This window comes from Nipponia nippon, unplaced genomic scaffold, assembly GCF_047370975.1.
Source record: "Nipponia nippon isolate SJK-2023a ecotype South Korea unplaced genomic scaffold, ASM4737097v1 scaffold_1, whole genome shotgun sequence".
NCBI classification, from domain to species: domain Eukaryota; kingdom Metazoa; phylum Chordata; class Aves; order Pelecaniformes; family Threskiornithidae; genus Nipponia; species Nipponia nippon.
In genome coordinates this window covers 136,635,929-136,653,097 of record NW_028262290.1, presented here as the reverse complement: position 1 = coordinate 136,653,097, position 17,169 = coordinate 136,635,929, and the positions used below count along the sequence as shown (strand labels likewise).

General features: G+C 41.8%; 1 long non-coding RNA gene across 1 annotated transcript in view; it reads right to left on the bottom strand.

Annotated features, from left to right (window-relative positions):
* The window catches only part of LOC148057634 (uncharacterized), a 67,890-nt gene that overhangs the window by 22,370 nt on the left and 28,351 nt on the right, over nt 1-17,169 (bottom strand). The window contains exon 3 of the long non-coding RNA XR_015708087.1: nt 4,172-4,238. This is a non-coding gene — a long non-coding RNA (uncharacterized LOC148057634). The remainder of the gene's footprint in view (nt 1-4,171; nt 4,239-17,169) is intronic.

Sequence of the window (17,169 nt, the reverse complement as noted above, 5' to 3'; positions counted from 1 at the left end):
TCCTTCGTGTGCTTAGAAATGGCTTTGAAGACTTGCTTCACAGTCTTTCCAGGGACTGTGGTTAAGTTTGTGGTTTCCCGAGATCATCCTTCTTGAAAAGGATGTGACATTTTTGCCTTTTTATAGTTATTTGGGCCCTCTCAAAATTGCCATGACCTTTTAAAGGTGCTTAAGAGTGGCCTCTCAATGGTGCTGGCCAGCAATCTCCTTGTCCTCGCTTGTCACAGGAACCCATTGGACCAGACAGAGTCTGTTGTTCTGGGGTCTTCCACTAGGCAGAGGAACAAAAAAGGCCTGAGAGCACACCTTACCAGTAAAGGCCTTTTCTGCTTCTGTTACCACCAGGTCCCCCAGCACATTCAGCAACAGAACCATTGGGTTTTTTTTGTTTGTTTGTTTGTTTTTAAATTGCTGTTGCTGACTCTGTACTAGGAGAAGCCCTTGTTGTTGTTTGTTGCATCTTTTACTAATTTTGGCTCCAGGGGAGCTTCAGCCTCCTTTGGACCATCCCTATATATCCAGGCAATATTCCTGTTTCCCTTCATCCTTTCACTTTCTGCATGCTTCTGTGAGATCTCACCAACTCATTCAGGACTGTCATATGACCGGTGGGGTGTTTTTTTTGTTGTGTCTGTGTGGGTTTTTTTGTTTGGTTGGTTTTTTTTAAGTAACAAAGTAAAATAGCTGCCTTGAGATTTTGCTTATTTATTTGCTTAAAAATATTTTGCAATATTTTTAAGACCAAAAAAACCTACCTTACTAGCATATATGAATATCCATGGTTGAGGTAACTTGTAGAGCTTGAGACTGAAGTCTTGTGTGGGTTGATAAAGTACTTGCAGATATGAAAGGGACTGCTAAAGGTGATCTTAGTTTTGATGAGAACTTATGAATATTCACCCACTTCCTTCTCAATTTTACTAGCTTCTTCCTATTGCAGCTTGTTGTGTATTGAATTGTTGGGGACATATTCTACTCCCACTCTTCAGGTGTTGCCAACTCTCACAAGCAGTCTCATTCTAATTAAAGGAATTGTCTGTCTATATTAGCTGAATTCTTTTGGCCTTATTCATATTAGCCTGAAGGCGGTGGGAAGAAAAAGCATGTAAACTTTAAATGCTCCAAGTCAAAAACCACAGCACAGGCAGCTCATACTGGTGTGGTACAGGACAGCATCATGGTAGGTGTTATAGCCAAGCTTCTGACGACTAGTTATGAGTCCAGTCACTTGCCGCACTGCCAATGCTTCCCCCAGCACTCATGAGGAGGCATTTAGCCTGTTCGCTCCTTAACCCACTAACTTCATTTCAATCTATGTACAGCTTGCTGAAATGCTTCTGGGTGCAGAATCTCCTGCAAGTAGAACGTGACAGAAATGTAAAATTTATCTGAGCTAGAATGAACATCAAACTAAGCTGCGGGTTACTTGACAGATAGCTCTGTTAGAGTTGAATGGCTGAATAAGAGTCTGGAGCTGTAATGCAGCTCTTAATGTCTGGACATGTTTCACTGGCACTGATGATTTTTGCTTTATTTAGCTTGGGAGAATGGACTACTCTGTGACGTCCATTTTACAAAGCTATTACTAAAACTATAATTTCTTTTTTTCTGCTGCTGCTGTCTTCAAGGCTGCTAGAAATCCACAGGATGAAGCCAGAAAGAACATAATCTGTTGAACTGTGATGCTGAAGCAGATTTGCAAACGTCAAAAGTGAGGAAAATATTCTGCTTATAAAACATAAATCATTTCAATCTCTGAAATAACCTACTATGATAAAATGGCAATGAATTTTTCATGAAGTACAGCAATAGCACCAGATGGCTACTGGGCCTGTGGGAGAATCTTCCCATTTCACGTTAATTCTGAAAACCAGTAAACTATAAATGGCATGCATTAACTAAGAGGTCACCTGCAGCGTAGCGACCACTGTTAGTTTGGACCTAAAATAAATGCATGGAGCCAGACTTGTTCTAAACTGGCATATTTTCCTGGGCTTCAGCTGGAGGTCCGGCTCCATGAGTTCTTGCGTACACAGGTCTCTGCAACGCATAGGTGGGTGGTGTTTGGCTTAAATTGCTTTATGCTCACACAGTTGTCTTCTGTCCTCTTTTATCTTGTCACATCCTGATATAATTAACCTGCCTTCAAAGTGGATTACTTCAACGTGGAATGGATGAGACCACTGTAAAGTTCATGGGAACTTTACCCATGTCCTATGACCTAGAGTGCTTTAGGTAATCTCTGCAGTGCGTGGCTTTGCTTGTTGTTAGGAAGTTGTGTTAGTTTAGCTGTGTACTTTCTACTGTTGAAGCAACACCTTTGTTACATGTTGGCATGTGCCCAGCTGCATTTGTCTGTTACAGGCATAGCTGGAACTTGCCATAAATTGAAGTAGTATATCTAGCATCCTCTGTGCTGCTTTTAGTCAGGGGTGGTGACCTGGTTTGTCATTCCTAGTAGGGCACTAGAAGCCCTAGACTAAGAGTCCAAATTTCTGTTGGTGCAATAAATAGAGAAGTAGTAATTCAAGGCTCAAACCTGTGACTTGTCAAAAACAAAGAGGAATGCTTGGTTAAAAACTCCTCAAACAGAAAATTCATTTCCCAGTCCTCCTCTTTTGCAAACCTAGGTCACATTTTGGCCTTAGATGCCACCAACCTTGGTTTTTGCTTATTCTTTTTTCTACCTTTTTATTTTCATAGTGGCATCTAAGCTAATTTAACAAAGCTAAAACATGATCTTATCTATCATTGTACTTCTGACCACTGTACTTCTGACTGGTGGGAAATGGATTTGACTAACGGGTGGTGGTATGTTTGTATGTACAAACAAGGATCCTGCCTCAAGCCATTACAGATTAAGATTTAAGGCACACTAATCCATCTGAGTCCATATGAGGTCAAAGATATTTTTTTCTTAATTGTGTGATTTTATTTTATTTCACTTTTCTTAAGTACCCTCTACAATTTATAACTCCAGTGGAAATGCTTGACAGATTCCGAAGCCTTTCTGTAGAGAATTTAACTACCTGCATGTACTTTGCTCTCATCAATCTGCAGACAGGAAATCTGTGCAAACATATGAGTGTATCCACTCTTTGGAGCGAAGTTCAGAGTCCCTATTTGGCTTTGAGGGGGCTGATATGTCCCCATGGCATAGTACAAGCCACGTTAGCTTCGGTGACAAACAGCATAGCTACGTTAGCCTGATGCTATTCCTCAGCTAATGTGCCTTGTCTCTCTGCAAAGCTAACCAGGCTGACCACAGTGAAGTTGGCTGACATAGCTCTCTAACTAGAGGTGCTCTAGCTAATCAGGGTATATATTCCCAAATATATATATTTCAAGAACTATACACACCCATGAGTACACATGTACCAAGGCAAGGTATAGCTTATGCTCCTGTTTTTAACAGGAACACCATCTTGGAAAATAAGTGCGTGTGTGTGTGTGTATATATATATATTTTCCCCCCTCTTCTATTTAGGTCTCTGTCTTGGCGGAACTCCTCTGGATAACATGGTCTGGTATAAGATGGCTTGAAGGCATCGAGTCTAAATATAAATTTATAATTTGGGGCTAATCTAAAGCATTATTATGTTAGTCAGATGACACCGCGCTCTGCTGGGGTAGGAAATCGGCATGTGTGGGTGGAAGTGAAGGGGGTAGAGGGCACCTGATCTCTGAGACTGGATCTTCGGCATGTGCCTAGGGTTGGGCTGGGAGGCAGGAGACTTGCACAGCCCCACGGGTTTAGCTAATCCCCTGTGGGGCATGCAGGCACCGCTCACCAGAGAGCAGATGCTGTCTCACACCACCAGCAGCTGGGGGGGGGGGGTAGATTATTGCGCTATATTTCATTATGGGCTGTTTCTGGCCACAGACTTCTTGTTTGCTTGGGGAAGGGGGGTGGCGGTGTGGTGTTTTTCATGCCTTCTCTAGAGTATTGTATTGCAATATTACCGCAACCATTCTTTATAGGCCCTTAAACATGCTGCATGCTGCAGAGCTAGCGAGGCTGAATCTTAAGGCTAAGACTATGGTAAGAAGTGCTGGAGTTGCAGTGAGAGTACTGCGTGTCCTTTCAGGAAGGTGGCATAGTTCACATGGTGACGTGTACTGTTAGCTGAGCTGTAACTCATTGTTGCTGACGTCATGAAGTATGTCTTACCTGAAAACAACTGACCCGTAACTCCTGGGTTTTCTTTTGTTTAAATTAAGCCACCTCAAGTATGAACCTGAAACAAAGCGAACAGAAAGGTTTAGGAGTGGACTTGACAAAGGCTATACTAAATTAAAAAAAAAGAATGGGAAGGAGAATTGAAACTGTGCCAAGCAGTTGTGGATGGGTGAATGGATGAAAACGAGAGAGTGGTTTGGGGGAGAGGAAGCTGGGCGTTAGGCAGAAGCAGATTTCCGAAGGACGTAAAGTTACCATAGTGCAAATACGGGTAATGTGCCACTCCAACCCAGTTCTGCAAGATTCTTGTATGAATACAAGGGTCAGAGTACTACCATACAGTGGGGTGCCCCAGCGAGAACAAATAATAAAAAAAAGCCCTTTTCTGTTATACTCACTGTGACCCTTTCTACATGTTTATGCTGAAGACTGCATAGGCAAGCCCTATTTCAGATGTCTTTAAGTCTCTCTTGTAACTGTCTTGAAAGGTACACTTAAGATTTTATTGCTGTATTTAACTGCATAAAAATTAGTAACAATACAACTGTTCTATGCCAAAGTCATTTTGCCTTAAACAAAACAAACCATTATCTTCCTCTGTCTACATTCTCTGGATATAAACACTGGGCTGCTTTTGCTGGCCAGAGAACCTCTCTGGCTATTCACAGCATTACAAAAGTCTTTCCAGATTCTCTAGGTACCTATTAACAGGCCTTTCTTTTTGATACAGGACAAAAAAGATAACAAATATCTAGAATGAGACAGATAGGGAAAGGCTAGAGGCTCCTGAGAGATGCAGCATTTCTATTGTCCTTTCTGCTTTTCAACAATTACTCCCGAGTCGCAGTGCTGATCTACAAGATACTCATGAACAATCTTCTTGTCTTGTGAAAATACCCACTGAAAAGCTTCATGATTCAGAGAAGAGGAAGATAAACACCTCTAGGGCTCTCGTTGCTCCCTGGTATCTTGTTTTACTGATGAATGCTGATTAGCTGGACCTGAGAAGTGGTGTTCTGCTGAGTAAAACAAATGCAGGCTGAAGGAAATGCGTGGTTATGTTGCTTGTATTTCATGATGCTGGTTTAGGTTTTTTTTTTCATCTCCTGCAAAGTCATGCCTCTGTGTCTGCTTGCATAACATATATCAAAAATACTGTAGTTTAGTGTAGAGAAAAACATAGCTGAATATTGTTTGCCTGGCAGTCACTGAAAATCTGCCTAAAAGTGAAATGAGACTTTCTAGAATAACATAAGAGAAGGTGGAAATATTTTGACCTCATATTCCTGAACTCTGGCAGCTGTTTAAAACATACTGCAGGAATGAGCCCGTGGTGCGGGTGGCTCAGAGCTCTTCAGAAGCAATTTTCTGACACAAGTACACACATGTGTATTTGGTGGTGTGTGTGTGTTATGTGGCTGCCCTGAACCCCGTGTCCTACAGAGGCAGAGTGGTTCCCAGTGCCAGCACCGGGTTGCTGTGGCCCTGCCGAGGTCCCTGCGGCGAGAGGGAAGGTGCGTGGCTCCATTCGCTCCTCCTGAACTGTACAAGACGAGCGTCAGCGTGAGGTCAAAGAAAGTCAAGTACATTGATGCCATACAGTGTTTTTTCTTCCAAGTGACTTTTTTTTTTTTTCCTTCTTCCTCCCTGATGTTGTCTAAACTCTTTTTTTTTTTTTTTTTTTTGTGTGTGTGTGTACTGGTGGAGCCGCTTTCTTTTCTCGCTATGACGGCACCGAGGAGGGACAGCGAGGCTTTGGCGGGGTTTAGAAATCTAAGAGCGTGTTTCCTTTCCCACTGCTTTCCGCTGAGTCAGAGCAGCGGAGGGGTGTTCCTGACCGCTGTCCGCACGGCTGGGCTCTCGTGGCGTGCCTGGGCCGCACCCGCCTGCCAGATCAACAGAACGCTCCCCTCCGTCTGCTGATGAATCCTGTCCTTTGGCCAGTTTGAGGCATTTTTCAAAGCCAGGCTGTTGTCGCTTTTCCTTTGATGTGCAAAGCTGAGCGGGAGTATGAACCGCCTGTTTCTACAGCCGAGAGCTTGGGCGGTAACAATCTTATCAGAGCATGAGATGAATATCCATGTAATGTTGTTAATATTCAGATAGCGCTGACTTTCAAGAGATAATGGAAGACTTTCAGCCAGGCACTTCTGCTTGTAACACGTAGGCTGGGCTAACCCACTGAGTAAAAGGGGTGTATATGAAATTTCTGACCTTTATTTAAGATAGCTGTTTAAAAAAAAAAACAACAAAAAAAAAAACACACCACCAACACAAAAAACCCAAACCAAAAAAAACCACCACCCAAACCAACCAAGCCGAGCTTGGTTATGTAATTAGGCAGGTAAAAGAAGAGGAGGCTCCACATCAAACAGACTTGTATCACTGCCCGCAACTAAGCAAAGCACATGCGAGCAGCAGGAATTTAGCTAGCGCGCTTCTGACAAGGTTTCTTCCTCATGAACAGAGAAGCTGAGGAAACTGTGACAGACTAAAAAAGCCTTGGAAGAGTAAACAGTAATACTGTTGTTTTTATTACAGAGGGGGAGAGGGTATTTGTAAGCTTTTTTTTCACCAGTAAGACTGGGGTGGGGTGTGTGGGCACAACCCCAGGCAGGAATAGGACCAGGTCACTGAATTTTTAGAATAAACTACACGGCCTCACACTCCTTGGGTGGACGCAGCCCTCGAAGGACATGGTTTAAGCCAACAGGAGGTAGGTGGAAAAATCAGATGACATGTTCAGAGCTTCTTATTGGTACCAAGAATGCGAAGCTCTGCAGCTGAATGCCATCTCTGCCCCTGGAACAAACCACCCACTGCTCTGGAGGGAGTCTTCAGATAGATTTTTTTTTTTTTTTTTTTTTTTTTTGGGTACCTAACTAAGGTGTGCCCGATAACAATTAATGTTACTCTTCAGTTCTGTGTACAACTTGAGAGCTAGGCAAACATTTTCTTCTAGATGTAAAATAGGTATGTTGCCTAGATTTTTCACTACAACTGTCAGGAGCAACTTATGTTAACTGCGGGGCTAACTGAAACAGCAAACTTGCATCCGAGATCTGTATTGGATGATATATAAGGCTACTAGTGCCTTTGTAGTTCCCATGTCCTTTGGTTCATAGAGCAAGGGAGTGAACTGCGGACGCGAACTACAGTTTCCTGGGCAGACGCTAGCTAATGCGGAGACACTTGAGTCTCTTGCAAGTCTTCTGTGATCCTGAAAAACCTAATCTAGGTAATAATATCTAGCAGGATATTATTGTGCAAGTGCACACAATAGTCTTGGTTAGATTTCTGAGAAGAAAAGGAGGTGTTAGGACTGTGCAGTCTGTAACAGCCATTATCATTAATAATGTATTAAAAAGAAGGTTTATAGCCCTGAGGCTATCATCTCAATGATGCATAATCTCAGAAATGTCAAGGTGACTCAGGGTGACATGATGGACCATGGCATCTCTGAACTGCTCTGAAATGTGCCGTTCTGAATAGCACACGTCCTGAAATGCACACAGCGCACAGACACAAAGGCTTTGTCGCCCTCTGAATCATAAACACTCTCCTTGGCAAGGATACACACTACTGCTGCTCTGTATTGTCTTTGCCTCCTAAAAATCTGGGCTTGTTTTTACAGTCTGTAGCTGCTTTGGGGTATGAAAGATACTGTAGGTAAATAATAATCCAATTTCCCCCCTTTATTGGGATAGAAATACTTTTTTGTTTGTGTTCGTAGTGGGGGAAGCTAAGTATGGCTCAAACATACTGTGGATCCAGTGGGGACGTATTTGTCACGTTGCTGCAGTTTAGCTGAAAGTTTTTGAGATTAACGCTGTCTGTTTGTGTCTGTTAGTTTTGTGCCATGTGATCATACTTCTCTTTGAGATAACATTATTCTTTTTATGAACGCAGCCTCTTTTCACACAGTGGTTTAACCAGCACTGTATTCTTGTTTGTAAATTGCATTAGAGCAGCTTTGAGCTCTTGCCTGAGGTCAGTACAAATCAAAGTCGAGCACCGATGCCAAAACCTTATGCACGGCTACTCTTTGACCAGTTGTGTCTTTTTTTTTTTAGTTGGATATTTTAGTAATAAAGTCCAATGCAACAACAAAAATACATTGATCATCTGAAGGGAGCTGTAGGAAGAAATTAATTTGAATTCTTCAGACTGTATCAGAATGTCATCAAATAAAAGGCAGTTCATCTGAATGTCTTCTTCCATTAGGAGTAGGTAGTTGCAAATTCTTAGGAAATAGCATTCCTTGTAGGGACCAGGTGGTGTGGCCACTCCTCCCACCCTGTCACATGATGTTTTCATTTTATTTTTATACAGTGCCTTTCAACAATAGGCTTTTATTATGTTTAGTGGACTTTTTTTTACAATGGGCTGGGTTTCCTGACCAGCAGAACATCTACCTCCCTTGATAATTACCCAAGAGTTTCTCTCAGAAAGCTCTTCTCTTAGAGTACGTTATGCTTACTCAATAAACTTGCCCTGCACTTGGCATTCTGAGTGGGTTTTCCCATTTTAGCACCAGCTGGCTTTCTAAATTAAAATAGCCTTGCTGGTATGACAGTGCAGATGCAAATTTGTTGGGTCTTGAACAAAACTGAGATGGACCCTTGCCACTTCCAGTTTTTTATGCTAGAGGACTGACACCTAAGTTATTCTTGGGCTCTGGTGTGGTCCAGGCTGTGCACTGGCAAATTTGTCTCTGTCCATCACATGTTATACCACAAAGTGACTTTGGGTACTGCCAATGCAAGTCAGAGCTCTGTGGTAAACACCTGGCTTTAGTCAAGTTAGTAGCCAAGATCTCATTAATTTCTGTGGAGTCAGGCTTGTAAAACTCAGGGGTTTGGTGTTTTGGTTTTTTTTTTGTCCAGTCTCTCACATAAAGGCAGATATGAGCACGTATCTGCCTATACATTTTGCTTTAAAACCAGGTGACCATGTTAGCTGAGGTAGTGCCATGCCTGAGGCTACAAAGTCATGGTGAAAGGCTTTCTCTCCTAAGTTGGTCTTTGTGCTGTCTTAACATGCTCACGCAGACATTACTTTTTTCTAGCATGGCACACAAACCAAAAAAACTTTCATCGCTGGCAGAAGCCTGCAGTATGCAGTGCAAACAAGCCCTGTCTGACACCAGGTGAGTTATACCAAGCGTGCATTCCTCAGTCCTTCTCTGTAAAGTGAGGGTAATTCTTTCTTCCTTTTGTAAGACGTGTTGGATGAAAGGTGTTTAATTGATGTAAAGTGTTACTGTTAGGAATGTACCTCGTTGCTTCCAGCTGCTCGTGCTGCTGACATACAACCCAATTCTTTTCCTCTCAGGCATTATTCCAGTGAGTGAGAACAAGTTTTGACTGGTCTTCTGCAGTGATATCCCTGAGTTCATGGCATTGCTGCTGTTTTACCACCCTACCGATCAGCTTTGATTGTACTAATGCTTTTCTTAATCCTGACAAGAAAAATAACTTTTGCTTCTGTCTGGCAACTCTAAACATGTTTGATTAACTTCCAGTAAAACTGAGACTTTGCCTTTAGTTAGGAGGTTTTCTTAGCAAGGAGCAGAGCTGTTTGCATCTGCAACATTGTCAGGTTTCTCTGCCTGGTGGCTTTGTCTCATTGAGACACTGCTCACTAAGGCTGGGGATATGGCATCTTGTTCTAGAGGCCATCAGTAGTCTCTCCTTGTCTTCAGCTGTGACCAAAGAGCCTCTTCTGCCTTTTTTTTTTTTTTTTTGAGCTGGGAAAGCTTTCAGCCAAGAAAAAATATTCTTGAGGGAGGTCAGAGGCTTCAAATGCAATAAGTGAAATCCTATCAGACAGTATGTTTAGAGGGTACGTACCGCAGCTCTAAGTGTCTATCAGGTTTAATTAGCTGGTTTTAGAGTCCTGGAGCTATCTGTGCCACAGACTATTTCCTATGCATTCCTTTCTCATAAAGGTATTGATAGTAGAGTCAGAGGTCTTGGGAAGGGTAAGGAGTGAGGGATGTTACCTTCTACTGAAAAAAAAAAAAATAAATGTAAACAGTCCTTTCAGTCCTTTCTAGTTCTTTTTTCCTTTCTCCCCTGGCCCTGTGGCTGCATCGTGCTGTTGTGAGAGACCTGTTAGGACTGCAAAGCAGCAGTTTGCTCTTGGCAGGTCCTAGAAGAGCCTGATGAGAGGAGTCATTATCTAGTATCTGCCAGCAGCTCCAGGAAGAAAGAAATGGAATTTGGGTCTCCCTGAAGGTGTCTGAATTAAGGGAAATGCAGCCTTCAGGTGCTTATTATGTATAATTCTACAACCAAGGGTTAATTAGGAAAGCCTCTGTGGTATTTCAAATGTTTGAGGGATCTCTTAAAGCTGAGAAAACCAGGCTCTAGGATGGAGGCTGAAGTCTTAACAAGTAGTCCTGTGGGACTGTTGCAACCCTATGTGACTCTTACTTTCACTGGCTCGGCTTGCTATTTTATAAGCTATGACACAGATGTTAAGGCAAGAATAAGGAAGTATTAATGCCTGATAAGCACTGCAGTCGTTTGCAAAGTCGCCAAGTAAATGAATTGGAAGTAGATTAGTGTATTCATGGTCCAAATGCTAGCACGTATACTAGCGCATACACAATCTTGTATAAATAGTCACGATAGTAGCTAATTTGTTACATATTTGGCGTAGGTTGTATATTGTTTCCTCACCAATGCCAAACTGCAGTCTAGCCCTAACAGTATAGGATGTGTTAAAAAAAAAAGGCTGATGCTATGAAAGTCAGAGAGGTAAAACCTTTAGGCACCAATAATTCACCAGGAGGAGTCTGTATGTAACTATACTGTATCCTCTACATCTGGTACACAACAAGCTATGGCTTGATAAACTTAGAAATCCTGATTACATCCTTGAAAGCAACTGTGAAAGAATAAAATCTGTATAAAAAGAAACAGTACGTTTTGTAGGAATATATTTCAGCCAGTTGTAGAACTACTAGGGAAAGAAACTGCAAGGCTCTGTTGCAGAAAAGTTGTTTGGTTTTTTGTTTGTTTGTTTTTGGGGGGGTTGCTTTTTTGTTTGGTTGGTTTTGGTTGATTGGGTTTTGTTGTTGTGATTTCCACCCCCCTCCTTCAGATAATCTTGCCAGAAAGTCCTCAGTTCATTTGCTTAATAACATAGAATAATTCAAACAGCACCAGGCACTTCAGTTATTCCTGCCTTGCCTCTAGCCGCTCTTCCAGGCAGGTACAGGTCCCATAATAACTGGTTCAATATGCAGCCTTGGGCAGGTGTCTTGGATACCCCAATGAATTGAGTCCAAAGACTTCCAACAAAAATCTAAACTGCCTGGGAACTGATTTCCTGCATTAATAGAGTACTGTGGAAAATTATAGAGTAAAAACTATGTTTTCAGTTTCCTAAAATACAAGTTTCTCTAACCTCTTATCGGCTTGAGTAGCTAAAAACTCTCTTCACTAATATAAGGGCTCCAAAGTTGGGAAATGCTTTATTTGTTCTTTTTTTTGTTGTTGTTTAATGCCAGATACTCTTCAGCATCTCCAATCATATATTTCTAACTGTCTAGGATCTGATATCAAAAAATCAAAACCCCCAAAACCTAATAACTTGGTTTGATCTCAAAGTTTGTTTCCTAACTTCTAATCAGTAACAAAACCAGTTAATTTTGTTTCACTCTAGTCTCGTTTGAGATCTGTGTGTTAATAAAAATCTACATCAAGTTGCAGCACTGGCTCCCTTCCAGAAGTGTATTATGCAAGATAGCAGCAGTAAGCCATGCTCTGGAAAGCCTGTCTAAGAGCACGTAGTTGGAAGCACGGGGCTGTGCTTTCTTCTGCGTTGCGCTGCTGTACAGATCATAGCAGGACTCCAGCATGATGGAACTGCAAATCTGGGCAGATGTTCTTTAACAACTGTTTTGATGTGTGGTGTTTATGACAAGAAAACTCGTTTAAACTTGTGTTCAAAGTCAGTTGAACTTGGATCATACATTTAAACCCCCACTGTACTCTGGTTAGTCTCCTTACCGACATCATAGTAAGAACTATTTCTAAAATGACTGATGTGAGCAAGGGACTTTCCCCTGACTTTAAGAGGGGCTGGACAAGACACATACCATTATTTTTATGATTGATGCTTTAGCTTGATAGCATTAGTGGAGAGTCAAGATTATCTTCAGAACTGCATCAGTTATGACCAACTAAGGATCTTACTATTATCTCTTAATGTTGAATAGAATAAAGATACACCCAGCTTGCCACAATAGCAAAATGCATCTGCAGGAGGTTTAGGTACAGAAAAATTAAGTACAAATCACTATTTAGTCACAAATACACTCAGCTCTTGAGCCCAGCCCTGCCAGCTATTAATAGGCAGGAGAGTTGTGCGGACAGATATTCAAACCTGCTGGGGGGAGATGGGGAGGAAAGACTATGGAGTTCGAACTTAGCAAAATCTTGCATCTTTGAAAAGTGAATTAGTAGAGACTGACAGCTGCTAATCTGCTGAGTAAATTTTTCATAAGAAACAAAATCAAGGGACAGCTATTTACAGTCAGTTGTTTACAAGCAAGATTTAATTTGAGAAGGATGATTCCTAGTCAGTGTAACTTTGGTTTCCTACAGCTGTTATGATGCTATAGCTAGGTTACTTATCCTCACAAATTTGAAACTACAGCCAATTATACTGTCATAAATCCAACATGAGCTTCTTGTTGCTTGGTGCACTGTAAACAGTATGGTATACTACAGGAGTCTGATATCCATTTTTTTAAAAAGATTAATTCCAAAGAATGAAGTAGTAAGTGGGTAAGAAGGGTAGGTCAAACTTTATCTGTCAGTCATCACAACGTACTCTGCTCTAGCAATGGGCTGTAGGTGTCCAGTGGTGGGAAATCTTGTCCAAAATAGAGGTTACAGAGTTGCAAAAGAAGTTTTCTATAGACTTATGGATATAATAAAAATTATCTCAATTTCATTGGAGGGAAGAATAGAAGTAAGGATAGAGCCCCCTAAAGGTGATCTAGCTCAGCGAAGTGGACAGTAGGTATTTGTGAGGAAAGTGATGCCTGCTTTCCTCCCAAAGACTGTGTCGTGTGGCCCACTGCCACAGGTTGAGGTGATGATCAAGCAAAGCATTTCCAGATGCAGGCTGTTGCCATTAAACCTTTTTGTGTTGTTAATTGCTTGCAAGCAGGGAGGGGGCTCCAAACATTTTCATCAGTGCACAAGTACCTGGTCAGATCTCATGTCTGCTGACTTGGGGCAGCACTCATCAGTCTTGGGGAGAGCTCCTGGTCCCCCAGATGCCTTCAGAAACTGTTGGCTGCTGTTTAGTGCTGTTGAATAATGATCAGGTATTTTCTCCTTTCTTCCTCTTTTCTCTCTTCCTTCTCAAGTTGCCTCTTCCAAAAGCTGTGACCCTCAGTCTTTCCACCCCACACACCATCTGTTCTGTGTTTGATCCCTGCTCCCAAGGTGTCTCTCTGTTTTGGGTGAGGACTTATTATTAGGATACATCTACTTGCTTTTCTGCTATGTATTTTCAAGATGGACAGAGGCCAATGGCAGATAACTAGGGGAAAATATAAAGACTATGGTAATACTCCCTGCAGCTCTAGAGGAAAAAAATCATTGCTCTTAATGTAAACCTCTGCTCATCAGTTCCTTTTTCACTTTCCCCTGTTGCTCAATTTGCTTTCCTAAGGGCACTGCCTCCCACTTGATGCAGGTGTGAAGCAGGTGTTCCTTCTGACTGAAGATGGTCTATTTGGGGTAAGCATGTGTCAGCCAAAGTCCCCACCTGCTTGCAGAGTGTGTTCTTCAGTGTCAAATTCAAAGGATGGCCTGAAGGTCAAAGGGGGGGTTTGTGGTTTTTTTTTTGGTTACCTGTCTGCCTCCTTGGTATAGTAACTAGAAAAGTAAAATTAGGGGAAGTACAGATAGCTGAATTCTTGGCATTTGATATAATCTGAATGTTGACTACCTTTGTGTGTTTATATATGTGTAGAGGGAGGCGTGAAATTTTTCATGGAAAATGCAAGAATGAGTCTATGAGGTGAGATATGCGTCTTGAGACGCAGCTGTCTTAGTTAATACTGGATAGCTGTACCTGGTGATTTCACATTCTTTTATACTGGAAACCTTTTTACTCAACAGGACTGGGTTTTCCTAAAAAATGGTTTGGGGGGAGTGGTTTGTTGCTTTTTTTTTTGTTTGTTTGTTAGGTTTGGTTTTTGGGGGGTGTTGTGTTTTATTTTTCCTTAATATTTTTTTGTGAATGTCAATAACAGGGCTTGTAGACTTTTGAAAGATCAATTTTTGGGGATATTTCGATGAGCAAAACAGACACACACACCAGTTCAGTGGTATATAAAATTGTATTGTAGCAAACATTTTATCCTTCATTTTAAGTCTGTCTCAAACGGACTGCAACACAGAAACACAGAGATCCTCCTGTCTATTTCCAAACTCATTGGTTCCTATTTTTTGCAGGATCTCAGCATGCATTATTTCACATATGCATACATGCTACGAAGTGTATGAATACACAGTCCCTTTTGGTTAATTTTCTATGGAAAGTCAAGGTCTCTGAAGAGAATTTATTAATAGAGCTGAATGGAATTAGAAGCTGAAACATAGCAGTGCCATGAGGATAAATTTATACCAAGGGCAGCTCCAAAATGATTTGCATAGCTTCAGTAGTTTTCCGCTACCTGGAAACCTCAAGAGGCTGAATAATAATCTTACCTACTTGCAATTTATAAGGGTTATGGGTATCTCTAATCCACAGCTTTCTCTTCACAGAGCTATGTTTTCTGTTTTTGAGTTTGGCTTCCTGCAATATTTGTGGAGGTAAGTAGGGTTTTTCTGCAATGTCTTCGGGCGTGCCTGAGAAATGTTTTCTTTTGATAAAGAATTTCTGTTTTTCAGAGCAGCCCTCACCACAGAACCTTTTTTCAATTTAATACTGATAGGAAGCTGTTTATTTTTAAAAAAGTTACAAGCAAGTAATACTTTTTTTTTATATAACTACATCAAGATTGTGGTTTGCCAACTTGCCCGAGTAGGACCATAGGGTCAGGGTGACCGTACTGAAAGTTTGGAGGTCAGTGTGCTCCCTTCGTGTGGCCCCTGCTGATAGTGCCACCCCAGCGGGGTTTTGCTGAAAACCTTTCCCTGTGTTTCAGGCAAACATCTTACTGATGAGTTGGTGGTGGTGAGAAACACTGGTGTGACTGGGGTGCTCTGTGGATGGCACTTTTCAGACAGTGCGAGCTTCCTGATGTGGCCCCAGTATCTCACTCCCTTTCTGTCTGCCCTGTGCTGGAGCTGCCCAGCGACGTGCTACCTCCTGCAATCCCTGCAGTGAGGAGAGAGCTCGCTTGCCTAATCCTTCTGTCCATTTCTTACACAAGGGAAGAGAGAGGGAGTGGGAAGGGATATACAGGTGAAAATCCTGTCTGGAGGGCCTGAGCAGAGCTGTGCTGCAGCACTTTGTTTCCACTTCTGTCTTGCACCTCTCCCACCTGGTCCTTAAAAAAGCTCCTGTGGGTGGCCTGGCCCCAGACAACAGTAACCATTGCCTTCAAGAGTCCCATTGGTGTTACTGGTTTTGATCTCCTGGCTGCACAGAGCCTGGGCTGCAAGCCTCAAAGGATAAGGAGCTCCCTGAGCAGCTTTCCAGGAAAAGATCATCTGTTCTCAAAGGTATTTTCTCTGACTTTATAGAAAAGGCCTTGGTCTGCTGCTGCTTCACTAGGAATGAGCTGAAAGCCTTTGATATTTGAAAGCTGAGCTGTTATGATCAGATACATAAATCACATGGGTAGCTGGTCAAAAGTGTTCAGTGTTAGATAATATTGTTGAAAAATGCTTCATTTTCTTTATTGTCCTTTTCAGCAGGGCTGTTCATGTAGTCTGTGACTTCAGTTTTGGATTAGTAACTATAAGAAATCCTATACATATTAGGTTTACTGCGTCAAAATTTGCTTCTCATGAATGATCTTCAATATTTGCTTTTAATTTACTCTGAATGTCCACACTGGCAAACTTACTCTGCCAACTATTTATAAATACGAATGCAAACAAACAAACCCTTGAGGTTCAAACTGAAAAGTTTTTTTGCAGACTTCATTGAATTGTGTTTACTTTCTATTTGCCTTATATTGGTTTATTCCCTTTTATTAAGGTGCTGGGGCGGTAGCTTGGAGCACATTTCCCCTCCCCCCCCCCCCCCCCCCCCCTTTTCTGCTCTGCAGCTCAAGAACACAGGGAGATTATAGAGGAACTGTGACCAAAGACATCAATTTCCTCTTCCTTGTCCAAAGAAACTGAGTTATGGATTTCATGAAAATGTGCAGTCTGAGCTGCCCTGTGCTTTCTCCTATTCCAAGCATTGATATGGGATCCATGGACTCTATACCTGTTCATGCTTTCTGGGTTGCTACCATAAGATACTTGAGTAAGAATTAATGAATTAAGACTTCAGGATCTTTGTTTTATGAAAAGAACATCAAGACAGGTGTAAGGAGAAGTCAGTTGCAAACAAATAACCCCCCTTCTTAGTCTCGAAGGTTGAATAATTCTATATGTATTAGCAAAATAAATTACAAAGCAAATGTGCTCAAGCTCTGCATCCAGAGGGATTCCATTTTGCAGCTAACTTATTGTTTTCACATTAGTTGGCCTGTCAGAAGAGCTACTTATCTCCTGCATGAGGTGTTATCATTCTTGCTAGATGCTGCTCTCTGCTAACAGAAATAGTGTTTTCCAAGTTTAAGAATCAGATACTGTAAAGCCTATAGGAGTGAACAACCTAGTGTTGGGCAAACACCATTTGCCTAGCAAATAAATGCACCTTTTCATTTTTATGTCATTGGCTTAGGTTAAGCTTTCCCCTGATGGCTCCTGAGCAGAACATTTCAGTGTTTAATGTGAAGGGACAGGAACAATTAAAGCACAGGGTGCTAACGAAGGCCAGCTCTCGTGCTCAGC